The sequence below is a fragment of the Teleopsis dalmanni genome, chromosome 2, assembly GCF_002237135.1.
Source record: "Teleopsis dalmanni isolate 2A chromosome 2, ASM223713v2, whole genome shotgun sequence".
Lineage (NCBI taxonomy): Eukaryota > Metazoa > Arthropoda > Insecta > Diptera > Diopsidae > Teleopsis > Teleopsis dalmanni.
The window spans coordinates 34,290,702-34,304,206 of NC_051847.1; positions in this window are offsets into that span (position 1 = coordinate 34,290,702).

A 13,505-nucleotide genomic window follows, 5' to 3' on the forward strand; every position below is an offset into this window, starting at 1 on the left:
TTTCTGAATTGATTAAAAAAGTAAATAAAAAAATATTGAATTTATTGAATACAAGCTATATATAAATAAAACATTGAGTTTCTAAATCTTTAACAGATTTGAAATTACTTTTTCAGCATGAAATTAAGAGATTAAAAAATTATTTTTCTTATAAATTTTTGCATCATTCAATAGAATATTTTAATAATTTGTTGTTTATTGTTTATATTTATAAATTATTGTCCATTATCAATTGAATATGCGCTTAGTATAGCAAAGACATATTAGAAATAAATATTGATTATTTAAAAAAGATTAAATAATATATAGTATATAAAAATAATAATTAAATTTGCTATATATAAAACATATATTTTGTATTTATATATTTTTAAACAGTTAATAATTTTCAAAGCAGTTTTTGAATAGAAATATATATGTACTGCCAGTCAAGCTGGTTTGGGTTGTGTCCAAATAACACAAGAGCCCCCACATCTCTAAAGATTTCTTTACACAGTTTAACATTTTATTTCTCTGGGTCACAGGCATTTTGTAAGGCAGATTAGATTACCAAATTGAATACATTTAAAACATTAGCACCAGCGCAAACTACCAGATCCCTTTGGTTGCAAGAACGATCGGATCTATGTTTCGAAGTCATTCGTTGACCTGGACGACCAAGCGTCGTTCAACACCCTCCAAAGGGACAACACAAGCTGGTCCCAGCGGGTCACTACAACAACAATCAGGTCCCTTTTTAATAGAAAAAAATCGGGTGATTTTACTAAGGTGCAATAGGAGGTCACTGTTGATAAAGAAATTATTATAAAGCAATAAAAATTTCGTATAGTTTTAACTGTGGCGTACCACAGAAAAAATGCTAAACACTGGTTTAAAATATAAACAACATAGATTAAACATGATAGTTACTTAACTAGTTACTTAGTTACTTAAGTTACTTAACAAGTTTAACAAGTTGCAAGACTCCTATTGAAAAGTATTAGTTATCTCTCTGAAAACTTAAAACCTTTGAAATTTTATGCTGTAACTCAATGAGTCTACAACACTAAATAGGATGTTAGAATTACTATAATAAACTAACTTAATCGTGCACCTGTTTTATCTATGTCAAAAGGTTACGCAACTTAAGTACAACATAATATGAACTTTCTAGAACCCATTAGTTTATTGCAAGAACCCCCTTTAAAAATTATATCTTTTTCTGTTGTGTACTGCAACAATATGAACTACCAAATCTAAGTATGTTTTTAAGACTACCAGGGTTATATTACGTTGGAGTGGTAATCTGTTGCATCAAAGTTTATAAGAACGCAACTGATACGTCGCTGTAATACAACGAATAAGAGACTGTCCGTACGACAGATCTGAAAGACTATCTGAAGGGTAGAAATCTAAATATGAACACCATCTTCTTTAGGATGATGGGGTGCCTTAAGACTGCCATAATAATACGGCCTTGCACAAATCACTTTACAATGTAGTCGTTATAACAGTTATTTTTATTAAGAATATTATGTACTATGACAAGAAAAGTGTTTCGAAAAGGATGATAATAGTAAGGAAATTTTTAAATTCAAAAGAAATTTTCGATCAAGTAAATTCTTAAACATTTCTTGAGTACATTTTTCTTCTTGACCATACAGTTGTTTCGAACTTCGCCAAATACCTAACGATGGTCTTTTGAAAAAACAGTTGATTATATTGTCCATATATAATTTTTAGGCTGTGCCAGGGATTCCACATTAACAATTTTTTATGAAATTATTCTTATGGTTGGTTCTCTCGTTTTTTGGTGCTATTCGCTTTCACTTTATCTTTAGACTTGTGGTGTTGTGTGCTAGCACTTAATATATACAATATTGAGCTAAGTTCACAAGAGATGTGAATGGAACTAATTCGTATTCAAAATTAATTCAAATTTATTAAGAGCAGTTCTTCATATATATTGTGACTGTTTTTTCATGCATATATTTTTCGCAAATAATATTGGAGAATTTTTTTATATATAAAGTATCTATTTACTGTCTACACATTATGCTATTTACTTGAATAGCACTTAGGCTTTTTTAAAGTTCTAAACAACTACTTTATACAAAAACTTAATTACAAATATTAAATAAATTTTCAAAATATTTACTATTCCCAAATATTTAAAAACACGTGTCAGTTAGTCAATTTAATGGAACTTTTTGCCCTGATATTGAACTTTACACTTCCTTCCCCTTTTTATAGCATAAAATTTTTATATTTTAAAATAAACTATCATATAGTAGTCTCAGTATATACCATTAATGGACAACAGCTGTGCACGCGGTTTTAGAATAATAAAATCTTTCCAAATTAGTAGTATACGTACTACTTCCTCCTCGCCTGCTCTCCTGCTTTTTTAAGCCTTCTGGTATTGGTTGCTTTATTGCTTTTGGAAGTTTTTCAAATATAAAATAAACATAATAGATTGGCTCTTTGTTGGTAGTTCTATTAAATTTATTACTTAAAGCAAGATTTATTTATTTAATTATTTTACTTCACATGTAAGAAAAGCAAAATTTTTGGTATTTTTAAAATAAACAAATTTTGTTACTTGTGGCTTCCTTTATTCAAATAAAGATATATATTTTTTCTCTGCGAATGTTATTTATTTATTTTTTTTTTTTTGAATATACATAATTAGATTTTTCAGTTAGATTTTATTTAAAAAGTAACTGCACTACCTTGACCTTCGTTAAAGAATTTTTTTTTTTTTTTTAAATTATTAAAATATTTATCACTAAAATTAATGTTCATAAAACCCAAAAAAAAAAACTAAAAACAAAAAAAATACAAATTTTTAGCTGATAAAATTATTTCATTATTTCATTTACTTTGAATAGTGTTTTTTAAATAATATAATATAAACAATGTTTAAGCAACTAACCGGAACCAAAATTATTTAAAATAACAACAAATGTGTTTAGAAGGCAAATTGTTCCTAAAGTTTTTTATTGTTTAATAATTTTGTAATGAATTTTTTTGATAAAAATATACAAATTTGTAAAAGTGTTTTTTTTATATAATAACGAAATTTTGTATAAGTTACAAAGTACAAATTTGTTATAAATAAATAATGGATGGTGAACCTGTGGTAGCACCAACAGTGCGTCGTAATCCTAGTATTAAGAGGCTATTAAAATTTCCTTGGGGTGGACAAGGTAAGTTCGATTTTGTATTCAAATAAATTGAGAGAAAATAAATTAAAATGTTTTATAAATTAAAATTGTGATTAATTTTGGTTAATTAAAAAATAATTGTTATTATAAGAATTATATAAAAAATTATTTCAACATTAAAATTCTCTATAAATTTAATTTTTATTCTTTAAAATTAGCTTACTTTTCATATATGTAAAAATATCTCTGAAATGAACTTTGTTTTCATTGTCAAAAGACTTTAAAATTCCATACAAAAATTGGCTATAAAATATTCTTATCTAAAATTGAAAATCTTCTCAAATCTATCTATGTTTTAATTTTGATTTCAAGCTGGTTCGTTCTTAAATTAACTGATTAGCGGCGATATTCACATTTTATTCATAATAAGCATGCCATTTCGGTGAGATAATTTTGATTTAAAAAAAAACGGAAAAAATTTTTAATGAATTTCAAATTCAGGTTTTAATGACATATAGAATAATTTGTTAAAAATAATTCCATGACATATTTAAGCCACAATTATTTGTAAACTTAAAGAGAAAACAAAAAATATAACCCGCAAAAAATTTTAAAGTTAGTCACCTCAGTTCGTCATCAAAACACGATTTTTGTATTTGCAAAAAATAGAACCGGAAAGTATGGATTTCCATATTTAACAAAAATCAAAGTGGACTTCCCATATTTGCTTAAAGGTTGTAATTTACAATTAAATTTTTTATTTAACTTTATTTTCTACACATTTTATTTAAAATTAATTAAATAAAAATAATAATAAAATATTGTTTTTTACGTGCTAGAGAGTCTTTTTTTTTTTGTAAACCGTTTTAAGGTAAAAAAGTAAAAGAGAATAAATTCAGTATGCGCGGATTGAAAGTGTCTATAGTATTTATAGAAAGTATTTATAGTAGATAATTTAAAATAATAATTAATCAATAGAATATATATTAAAAACATTATATTAAATAATAGTAGCAACAATGGTTCCTTTTTATTTCATAAAGCAGTATATTACTTAGCCATGAATAATTGGTATAATATAAGTATACCCAAACTACTTTATGGCTGTGTTACTTATGGCAATGCTGCTCCATCTACCATTAGAAAACTTTAAACTTAACAGAATATTGTACTGAGACGTATGCTAAAAGCTCCAGAAACAACTTTAGGAAGCGCAGAAACAATAGGTTCCTAAACTCACTAGGGATCGACATATATTATTTGAAATAATGCAAAAAAAAATTAACCATACATGCTGATATGTCATAGCCCTCAAATCATTTTAATATATTTATTTTTAGTGCTCTTAAAAACTTAATTTACATACATTGCTTTCTCTATTTAAGCCACATTAACCTATTGTAGAGTAAAATTTAGCTTTTCCCCCTCTCCAAAATTAACAAATCAATGACAGCCTTGTATGACTGACGACTGCCTTCCTATTTTGACTGTTCTATGTGAACGACGACCCGAGCTTCGTAGTTGCCAATTTAAACTGTTTATGTGCTTTTTTTTATTAAACTCTTTTTTTTTTTGACATATGACAAGTGCTTAACAGTTGTTTTCATATGTTTCGATTTTTGCTATTGTATTTCTATTTATTCTATTTTTTTTTTAATATTTTTTTTTATATAATTTAAATGCTTAACCAATATTTAAACAATTTTTTCCATCAATAATTTTAACATATAAAATTGATTTTATTTAAAAAAAATATATTTGTAAATAAATATATTTGTAAATAAATATATTCAGATTAACATATTTACATACATACATGCGAATACAAACATACATATGTTTATAATTACGTTGAAAACTATTTGAAGTTTTGCGTATTTATAATTCCGATGTGGCAATTATTTGTGTTTTCATTTTTTCATCTTCCAATTTTTTGCTACTTTATGCATCATTTCTTGTTTGTTTTTATATTATTTTTCTCAATGAAAACGCGTTTTTTTTTTTGTGTTTCAGAATTGTTTTTATTACAATTTATTCAGTTTTTTATGTGCATATATTCGGCGTTCTGTATATCATCAAAGCAATTTTCTGTTTTTTTTTCTTTTTTTTGCAGTTTCGCAATCTTTACTACCAGCTCACCTTTTACCCTTTCAATATATTTTTTTTATATAAAGAATCTTTTTTATTTTATTTAATTATTATTTTCCTTTTTATCTCTATTGCATTTCCGGATTTTGAACTTGTAAGAAACTGAAAATTGATTTAGAATCTAAAGCAGTTTATACACAATTTACATTTTATAAATTTATTAAATGAAATGTTATGGTAGAGATGTCAACAGTTAGAGATGATATATCTCCTTTTTTATAGTAAACTTAAATCGAATAAAATTATTACTATATATATGACAAAGATATACCAAAGATCTCTGCTCGATTTAAACTTTGATTTTTAGTAATTACTTAGTTGTCTATTACAGACGAGAGAGGTCCTTGGCCGTGTCCATTAGCTTCCACCAATCAGTTCGATTAGTGGTTTGCTGTTGTGAGTTGCCTTTCTACCTTTGACCACCTGGTATCACCATAGAAGATGTAGACTTATTCCCTGCCACGTTTTTCATCAGCGAAACCTTTTTTTGAGACTGCAAGTACCAGGAATCGAGCTCGTGTCCTGCCAAATTTGAAGCTCAGAGTCGGCGCACCTTAACTAACTAATTCAAAGTCGTACTTGACTTTTATGTTTGCACAATTTTGGAGTTTTGTTAATTTGTTGTAAAAGTTTTTATTAAAAAATTCACTTGCTGTGTTTATATTAGAACGAAATCATAAACCAGCTGTAGAATAATTGAATTAATTAATTATATTTTTATTTTTAATTGTTAATTTTCAATACTATTCTGTTTGTAGAGGCATTATTTGTATTTGTAGAGAATTTTTTTATATATGTATTAATTTGTCTTGTATTAATTTATTCCATATTCATTTTTTCATACTGAATTTTTTTTTATTAATTTTTGTGTATCTATGTTTATGTTTCTTATATTTATTTTTTATATATATTTATTTTTTATATATATTTATTTTTTATATATATTTATTTTTTATGTATATTTATTTTTTATGTATTTTTACTTTTTATGTATTTTTATATTTTATGTATTTTTATTTTTTATGTATTTTTATTTTTTATGTATTTTTATTTTTTATATATTTTTATTATTTATGTGTTTTTATTTTTTATATTTAAATTTTTTTTTTATATTTATTTTTATATATATATTTTTTTTATATTAATTTTTTTTATATTAATTTTTTTTTAGTTAAATAATTTTATTCATTTATTTTTATTTGTTTTATTTTTATATTTATTTATTTTTATATTTATTTATTTTTATATTTATTTATTTTTATATATTTTTTATATATAATTTTTAAAAAAATTTTTTTTATAAATATATTTTATATATTGTTTATATATATTTAATTTCTTTTATATATTTTTTAATTATGTTTGTTCCTTTTTTATATTAACAAAAAATTAGATATGGTATAAACCTATTAGGTCTAAAAAATTAACGGGCCTTTTAAATATCAGATTGAATACATTTTTAAATGCATTTCTCTGCAATAATTATAATAAATCTAGTATTATGGTTGACAACTATATAATAATAATAATAATAAATATACTGAGTTTAGTACAACTCAAATGCCATTTACTAAAACATAAATTTTATCTTGAACATACTTAAAGTTAGTTATTAAAAATGTCAAAATTTTCAATAAAAAAGTACTAGATTTCAACAAAGTAATGGAAGGGACTCACCACTTAACTCAAAAACTCAAAATTTTCCACTCTTTATTAAAATTAATTTTTAACAATTACTGTTTTCACATATAATAAAATAAATTATTTTTCTTTCTCTTTACAGGTAAGATTTTAATCTTCTTATACACTCAAATAAATACCATTTTATGTAAGTACATAATATATATATATACATATATTTATAAGTATGCTTGAGTTAATATGTGACATATTAGTATCTAATTTGAAACAATTTAAATGTCAATATGTCGTTGTTATGCTTCTCCTGCCACTCTAAAGCCAATTTTGAGTATTTTAACAACAATAAAACTCGTAATTCCTGCAAAATAAATGTCAAATGTCAAAAAACACATTGAATTGTTCAAGTACTCACAGACAAAGGAACAACAACAACAAAAAATATAGATATAAATAAAAAATAAAAAAATTAAACAAATAAAATATTGTTGGTAGACATTGAAACCCCAACAACGACTACAACAGTAACAATGGTTGACCTACCTTTACGCGTACAGAATATAAAAAAAAAATATAATATAAATGAAATGAAATTGACTTCTACACTTCAACACGCAGGAAAATTTCTGAGTGGCAACTTTCACAGGTAATACGTTTAGAGAAGACAAATAAATTCGCATAAAATATATGCTGACATCCCCAAACATTAAAAACTACAGCGAAATCATGTGCCTACCTGTAAATCCACCCACTTTTGATACTGTCAACACTCTAACAAATCAAATATTCAACCCACTTTTGTACGGTACAGAAAGTGGGTGAATAGAATACAAGACAAAAGGACATAGCAGAATCAATTTATATAAAATTTATATAAAAACAAAAAACAACTTTTGTATATTCAGTCTTGATAGAGAGTGCCATTTAAATGACAACAATAGAGAGAGAGTACCTACTATGGTATATTCTACAGGTCAATATATTATGGTTTGTCGTACTCATATATATACATTTATTGGGTGAGGGTGGTGAAGAGCGTTCTAGTGTGATTTCTTGAAATATTGTTTCTTCTTTTTTTTTGCATTTTCATTTTAATTGGTGTGCAACAGGTTGTTTGGTTAAATGAGTCCAGGTGATTTATTAGATTACTTTATTAAAAAAAACGAAGATATTAAGACTGCCTTTTAAAAATTGAGATGATATTATAGTAGATATTTATATTTTGTGCAATAAGTTTCTGGGACTATTACATACTAAGCAACCTAAATTAATATTGTCGTCTTCAAAGTTTGCTAAATGGAGTCCAATGGAATTAAGTCAGCATTTAGCTCAATCGTCAGTCAAAAAGCCCTCAAATAATGGGTGTGCTCATCGCTGAATATTGTTAATACGAAACAATTTCAATTAGTAGATTTTAGATGAAAGAACCTTACAACATGTAAGAGTTATAGAACACTATGTTCTCGATACAATTTCTAGCAAATATGATCGCTGATAAATAGAGACAGATAATCACTTTAATCTGCCTATTAAAGTAATTCGACCTATTGAAGGGCATACGGCTAAAATGGAAATTTCTTACAATATTTACAGCCGCAACTAGACACAGAATATGAATTTACATCGGTTATCAAGTGAATCAAGTGAACAGCTCTTTAATTATCTTGGAGAATTGGTGAAAATAAACATGATTGAATTTTTGATATTCCAAAACTGCACGAATGGAATCTGTATCTATTTTCTACTAAAACGACCAAACATAGATAAAGGAAACCAGGGCTTCGAACCGGAATTTTTTCCGTTCCGGTTTTCGTACCCGTAAAAATATCGGTTTTCAGTTCGGTTTCGGTTCGAAGCCCTGAAGGAAACTATATATAATGAATTAATTTCAAACTAAAAAACAATTAATATTAATATTAAATTAACTTCAATGGTTCCAAAACTGCACGGATTGAATCTAATTGTGCTGCCTACAAAAACAACTATTCATAGATAAAGAAAAGTATATAATTATTTCACTTTAAATATATAAAAAATTAATTTTTATGAACTTTAGTGGTTCCGACTCCGTGCGGATGGAATCTAATCATGGAATCATAATCACAAAGAATAAGGAAATTATATTAAGTAAACTAATTTCAAAATATTAGTTAATGAAAAACCAATATTAATGAACTCCAGTGGTTCCGAAATCGGACAATTTCAAATTATTTTTTCTACTAAAGAAAATAAAAGATATGAAAGTATAGAAAGAAAGGAAATAAAAAAAAGAAAGAAATGAAAATATAGAAAGAAAAGAAATTTAAAAATAAAAAGCTATAGTATATTTAATTTTTCCTGTATCATACTCAGCATTTTGGAGCCGGAGCAACTTTGTTAAGAAAACCGCTTACTAATAATGTTGGTTACCTAGCGAAAATAAATATTAACAATCTTTAGAGATACCTAATCGCATATACTAAATACAAAATTATATTATCGAAAAAAAAAACCACGAAACATTCAGTGTGTAACGAGGTTGTAGTAAAAAAATGCTATTATGGATGGAGTCACTACTAAACCAACCAACCTGGTATTTTCTCTTGTAATAATAATAAATTCTATGTTGGTCTCGTCTTGAGATTACCATAAATTGATTCACTATTTAAACTAACAAACTGTTATTTGTTGTAATAATAAAATGTTGGACTCCTCTTCCTATGAACCACTCCATATTATGATCATTGTGATATGTATAGTATTTTTGGCAAGACACTGATTTTTTTAGTCACTGACTAATACATATTATAACGATTTATTTAACTAGTAAATATATTTATTATTTTGTGAAAATACAAAGTCGTTACTTTTAAAAAAACATTTTGAAAAACTTTTCTTTTATGATACGCTCAAGCTCTTTTGGTTCCTCATACGCCATGTGTGCTCATATTTCTGAATATCGTCAAAGTGAAATTATCTTGATTCAAATAAAATCTATTTTTTATTCAAATTGAATTTATAATTATTTAAAACAAATTAAAGTATTTCATTTTTAATAATTGTAGTTAAATTTACTAATCTAATATTAATATTAAGATATATTGATACCAATCTAAATGAAGGTTGCAAACATCTATAAATAGTACTTAAAAATGTATTTTATTTGGAATTTTTCAAAAATATCTTAAAATATAAAAAACATTATCATTTGTCTTTCCTATACTTAAATTAAATTAAAGTTCGACGCTTACTAAACATAAACAGAGGTATAAAGGATTTATAGGTAGTTTTACTAACCCCAACAAAAAAATCTCAACAAAATGTTAGCAAACTGATTTCGAACAGGTGACCGACTACATAAACATCAATAAATTAAATGATTAATAGTAGTAAAGGGAAATTGCAAAGGATAACGATTTGCAATAACAACTATTGACTTTCTTCGCAAAGGAGATGTGATGTATGTGTATATATGCACATTCGTTTGGGTAAAAGGTAACAAGCTCAAAAGGAAAAAGGTTAATAGTCCTTAAACTAATTTTGTGGAGGAAGTTGTTAGAGTTGGAGGAAATCTGTTTAATGGTAATTTAAATTGAATTTGAGAAAGGATTGACAACGAAAAAGAAAAATTGCTGAAAAAAAATGGCATCAGTCAGTAGTCAGCAAATAATATTAAAAATTTATTAAATGCTTAGTAACGAAAATTTAAAAGGAAGGTCCTATCCCTTTGTATACGTGATGAATTTATTTTAATTGAAACCTCAAGGAAATCGAAACATAGAGCGGATATTGTAAATAAAAAAATAAAATAAGATTTTTAGATATTTTATTTTTAAACAAAATACATTTCATCTTTTATTTTATGGAGGTATATGTTCTATTAAGTAATCCAATTAAATTAAAAATACTTAATTTTTATATATTATTACTGTCAGTAGTGAAAATATACCTGTTTGTACGCTTGAGGGTACAAATTACTTTATACAAAGTTAACTGAAAAATACAAAATAGATCAAATTGTAGTACTAAATTTCTATATTTCTAATAGGACATATGTTACAAATAGGACATATATTATATTGCACTTGTTTGAAAAAACTTAATAAGTTTAAGAATTGAAAGAAATTCTGTCTCTCTGGCTTACCTTCTCTCTCTTTCCTCTGTTTTTTTCTCTCTTCCTTGTCTTGTGTCTCTTCTTTCTCTTTTCCCTCCCTTTTTTGTTTGTTAGGTTGGGTCAAAGCATTGAGAGTTCTTTGGTTGGTGCATAAACACGATCCTTTATTTAATCCCACAAAAGTCTCCTCAAGTTTCTCAAGTACCAAAGACAATAACGTGAGGTTGTGAAGCTTGTGAGACGTCCTGTTGCAATTCCAATATTATTTTCCACATTTCTATAATATAATGTAACACATTTAATACTCTCGTATAAAAATTTTTGTGTCAATGATTTATAAAATATATTAATTTTTTAATAGTTTATAATTCTTACAAAAAGTCTTATTCAAAATTTCTGAAAGTTAAAATACATATTTCACTTCCGAAAACCTTGAGCAATTCTCTTAGCTAAGTAGAGGCCATATATACAAAATTTATATTGTTTTTACATTTTTTAAGTAATTAAAATAATTGGTAATTATATGATCGGCTATGAACATGTGCAGATCTGTTTTTTGTTCGCGTCTTAATAGATTTTGTGGGATTACGGAATATTTAATTCATATATATTAAATATGGAATTACTACTAATAAATAACAGGAAAAAAAATAACATGTTGGAACTAGTATGTTAGGTTAGAAAAAGTAGAGGTATAATTTTATTAAAAATATAATGCAACTTCGACTTTGTTATAATAGGTTTATTATCGTATTCTGCAAATGTGATTGGTCACATTATACGAACTCTAGAATTGATCTAAAAGCAATTAGAATTGACTTTTTGCGTTAATCGACTATATTACTAAAAGCTTCTAAAAGTGTAAACAAAAAAATTAGGTGTGTGCTATAAAATAAATTCTACAGAAGTTGGTGAAGTTTAGTTAGAACTATGACTTATCGACAGATACCTAATTAATGCTGCAAATGCTTAATAGCCTGTTTGTACATCACAAACTCTATTAATTTTTATCTGGATTTTGTTTATTCGGCTATGTTATTAAAATACATGTTCACACGGCAAATGTTAATTTATTTTTTTTTTTTTAACTGCGCTCGACAATAATTATACCAAACGTTGTAGCAATTCTATTTTATTCTATATCTATGAGAATTATTTGAACTTTAGCTCAATCTTATTTTGTACCGAGTGAATAAGTTTATCGAAAGTTAGCAAAACTGTAAGGTAGTATCCTTTTTCTAGTATTTACTGAAACTTTTGAAAGTTTGTATGGTAAAGATATTCTTAAATAAAGAAATTCGTTTCGAATTTTAATTTTTCCTGTCACACTATTTAGAACTTGGTCCCACTTGTTGTTGATTTTGCGATTTGTTTGAGATAAAAGGTTTGTGTTTAAGTTCTTAGTAATTTTGAAATATTTGATTCTATATGAAAACAAACAGAAATAGTTTATTTCATTATATTATATTTTTACATACATATTACTATATATTTAAAATAATATTATTTTTGTATTTTAATTTAAAATTCGTTATATATTCATATTATATTCATATTATATTCATATTACTTATTTATATTATATATTCATATTATATTCATATTACTTATTTATATTATATATTCATATTATATTCATATTACTTATTTATATATTCATATATATTCATATATATATATTCATATTATATTCATATTACTTATTTATATTATATATTCATATTATATTCATATTACTTATTTACATTATATATTCATATTATGTATTCATATAATCATTATATTAGGTATTCATATTAATTTATATTCATATTATGATGCGACTATATTATACATTGTGACCGAAAAGTTTTCGGAAATTCTCATTTAAAATTCGCGCGCTGTATATTTTTCGGTATTTTAAGTTTATGTAGTTTGGCAGCACTGTCCTTAATTACTATGCCAAAAATGAGCGCGATCTGTCAGACAGTTCGTTTACGGCAGCTGTTTGAACCAGTTCACCTCAGTAGTGCGTTGCGAAAAAAAACAATGGAAAAAAATATTGAACAAAGAGTTTGCATCAAATTTTGTGTTTCGAAACGAAAATTTTCGTGTGCAGAAATCGTTGCGAATGCTACAAAAGGCTTATGGGGAATCAGTTTTATCGAAAACTCAAGTTTATGAGTGGTACAAAGCCTTTCAGGACGGTCGTACGACCGTCGAAGACATGCCGAAAACCACGCCAAAAAGTCGCTCGAAAATCAAGGCAATGCTGATTGTTTTCTTCGATATTCGTGGTGTGGTGCATCATGAATTCGTCCCTGAAGGACAAACAGTCAATAAAGCCTATTATTTGACTGTTTTAAGACGTTTGCGTGAAAATATCCGCCGTAAACGGCCTCAATTGTGGAAGGATAATTCATGGATTTTTCATGACGATAATGCTCCCTCGCACCGAGCCAACATTATCAACGATTTTAAGGCCAAACATTCAATAAATA